Source organism: Schistocerca serialis, chromosome 6 (genome assembly GCF_023864345.2).
Source record: "Schistocerca serialis cubense isolate TAMUIC-IGC-003099 chromosome 6, iqSchSeri2.2, whole genome shotgun sequence".
NCBI classification, from domain to species: domain Eukaryota; kingdom Metazoa; phylum Arthropoda; class Insecta; order Orthoptera; family Acrididae; genus Schistocerca; species Schistocerca serialis.
Window position 1 is genome coordinate 63,214,053 of NC_064643.1, and position 3,729 is coordinate 63,217,781.

The window sequence follows — 3,729 nt, forward strand, 5'->3', positions numbered from 1 at the left end:
ATTGCACTCTTCAAACTCTGGCTAACCCCTTATTCCTTGGACTTACAAATCTGCTGACATGGAGACAGGCACTATTTCATTCAAACCTTTTACGGAGCAGTGTCCACATATGACTCCATCTGAAGACATCACGGAAGGGTACATGAATGGACTAATAGGTCTAATTATAAATTAACAATGAAAAACTTAACCAGAACAATACGTTACCCTCATTTTTCACATACAAACTCACGTATTGAGACTGCTTTCTGGTTCAAAAATGGCTCTGAGCACTATGGGACTGAACATCTGAGGTCATCAGTCCCCTAGAACTTAGAACTACTTAAACCTAACTAACCTAAGGACATCACACACATCCATGCCCGAGGCAGGATTCGAACCCGCGACCGTAGCGGTTGCGCGGTTCCAGAATGAAGCGCCTAGAACTGCTCGGCCACAACAGCTGGCACTGCGTCCTGGTAATACGAGTCTCACACTACTAATTAATTTTTCAAAACCACGGTTCATCTTTATTTCCAGTCACTTTATAAGGAATTCCTATCACTATTTCACCTGGAGCTTTATCAAGTTGGCATCACTGTCATCACCTGTTATACACTCCTGGAAATTGAAATACGAACACCGTGAATTCGTTGTCCCAGGAAGGGGAAACTTTATTGACACATTCCTGGGGTCAGATACATCACATGATCACACTGACAGAACCACAGGCACATAGACACAGGCAACAGAGCATGCACAATGTCGGCACTAGTACAGTGTATATCCACCTTTCGCAGCAATGCAGGCTGCTATTCTCCCATGGAGACGATCGTAGAGATGCTGGATGTAGTCCTGTGGAACGGCTTGCGTTGCCATTTCCACCTGGCGCCTTAGTTGGACCAGCGTTCGTGCTGGACGTGCAGACCGCGTGAGACGACACTTCATCTAGTCCCAAACATGATCAATGGGGGACAGATCCAGAGATCTTGCTGGCCAGGGTAGTTGACTTACATCTTCTAGAGCACGTTGGGTGGCACGGGATACATGCGGACGTGCATTGTCCTGTTGGAACAGCAAGTTCCCTTGCCGGTCTAGGAATGGTAGAACGATGGGTTCGATGACGGTTTGGATGTACTGTGCACTATTCAGTGTCCCCTCGACGATCACCAGTGGTGTACGGCCAGTGTAGGAGATCGCTCCCCACACCATGATGCCGGGTGTTGGCCCTGTGTGCCTCGGTCGTATGCAGTCCTGATTGTGGCGCTCACCTGCACGGCGCCAAACACGCATACGACCATCATTGGCACCAAGGCAGAAGCGACTCTCATCGCTGAAGACGACACGTCTCCATTCGTCCCTCCATTCACGCCTGTCGCGACACCACTGGAGGCGGGCTGCACGATGTTGGGGCGTGAGCGGAAGACGGCCTAACGGTGTGCGGGACCGTAGCCCAGCTTCATGGAGACGGTTGCGAATGGTCTTCACCGATGCCCCAGGAGCAACAGTGTCCCTAATTTGCTGGGAAGTGGCGGTGCGGTCCCCTACGGCACTGCGTAGGATCCTACAGTCTTGGCGTGCATCCGTGCGTCGCTGCGGTCCGGTCCCAGGTCGACGGGCACGTGCACCTTCCGCCGACCACTGGCGACAACATCGATGTACTGTGGAGACCTCACGCCCCACGTGTTGAGCAATTCGGCGGTACGTCCACCCGGCCTCCCGCATGCCCACTATACGCCCTCGCTCAAAGTCCGTCAACTGCACATACGGTTCACGTCCACGCTGTCGCGGCATGCTACCAGTGTTAAAGACTGCGATGGAGCTCCGTATGCCACGGCAAACTGGCTGACACTGACGGCGGCGGTGCACAAATGCTGCGCAGCTAGCGCCATTCGACGGCCAACACCGCGGTTCCTGGTGTGTCCGCTGTGCCGTGCGTGTGATCATTGCTTGTACAGCCCTCTCGCAGTGTCCGGAGCAAGTATGGTGGGTCTGACACACCAGTGTCAATGTGTTCTTTTTTCCATTTCCAGGAGTGTATAAAGTTTTACGAGAACCTACTAACAAGAAAGCACACATAAATTCACACACGATGTTAGTTTTGTCATTGAAATACTCGAAAACACCTTGGCATGTCCAAGGTAAATTCTACTTATTGGACATCAGAATTAAATTTAAATGTTACCTTTTCGTACTACATGGTCAGTTTCGCGTGATATGCGGGTCTCACGATTCTTTTCATTGTGCTTCATCAACTATTCAGCTACTCATCTTTTCTGTGGTTATTCTCTTTTTATGCTTTTACAGCGTCTGACACACACCCTTACCTTCTCTGGAACAAATTACAAAGCATTCTGTATTCCTCAAACTCCTAAACTTCTTATCAATCTCACAAGAACCTCATCTTTACTAAATGCTCCAGACCGGCGCACTTTCGGCGCTACCAACGCAACTCTTCATCATTAGATCCTCCTTTATCGATACACCCCAAATATCCTCTAGTGTGTCCTCCTTCCGTATCGACAGCATTAAAAATCGACAATTTCTTCTTACACCCTCACCAAACACTCAAAAATCGATTATTCCAGAATCCTTGACATCAATCATGTGACCAAAATCTGCCTGTTCTTGCTAAATCTTATTCTCTGAACAACTTTATGTTCGAAATTTCGTGCAAACTTCATAGCTTTCTATCTCAAATCGTTTCGACCTCGATGGCATTCTCATTAAATACTTTCTTGATCTGCAATGGCCCAACATAAGCATTAAAAAATTTGCTAACAAGAAACCTATGTGTCTTAGATAAATGATGACCTTTAATCAACACTGTCTCCAATTTTTTATGCTATTCGGCGTATCCCATCCTTTTGTTTCTTCTGCCGATTCAGAACCTCTCTCTGTACCGCCTTGATAGCTAAGTTGACAACTTCACTATGCCTTTGCCTCCCTCTTCGAAGAAAATCGACCCACACTCTAAGTCTTTCAAGTGGTGCCCAATTCTTCAGCGCCATAGTTGTACACATACCCATACTCTCATGTAGCATCTCATTAGCTAGGTTCTGAAAGTCATCCAAAAACACATCCCATGTTCTGTGGTATCGATTGCAGTAGACTCGATAGAGCTTAACCAACTCTTTAATAACCCTCTCAACCAGATTTGGGGCCATATGAAATTCGAATATACATTCAGTCCTAATACGACTTCTCCTTCATGTAGCTTGCCATAGTTTACATCTGTATTTAGGTCTGTTATCGGCAATCACCTTCTCTACGTGCTCGACTTATTTCTGAAATCGTTTATCAAAAATAGCGGCAACAGTCCTAATTATAGATTTTCTTAAGGGCGCGAAGGTCACATACATAGACACAAGTTCCACAGCAATAAGCATTCACTGATATCCATCCAGTGTTCGAGGCAATGGCGCAAACAGTTCCATAGCCCTGAATTCCTTTATTCTAACTGATACTACTGGAAATAGCAGAGCCTTACTTGAGACAGTACAAGACCTCACCTTCTGACATAATGTACATGTACAGAGCACCCTTACTACCCTCTGCCCCATACTAATAAAATATACGTATTCTGCCAGTTTCCTATTGCATTTTCGGTCTGGAAAACTACCATAGTGTAAGTGGTAGTACCAAATCAACTTGTCTGCCATTTCTTCCAGTATACACACCACCAAGTTTACTTGGTCTGAATTTTTTCAGTAGAACAGTATTCCATTCTTTATCGTACAGAATTCATGG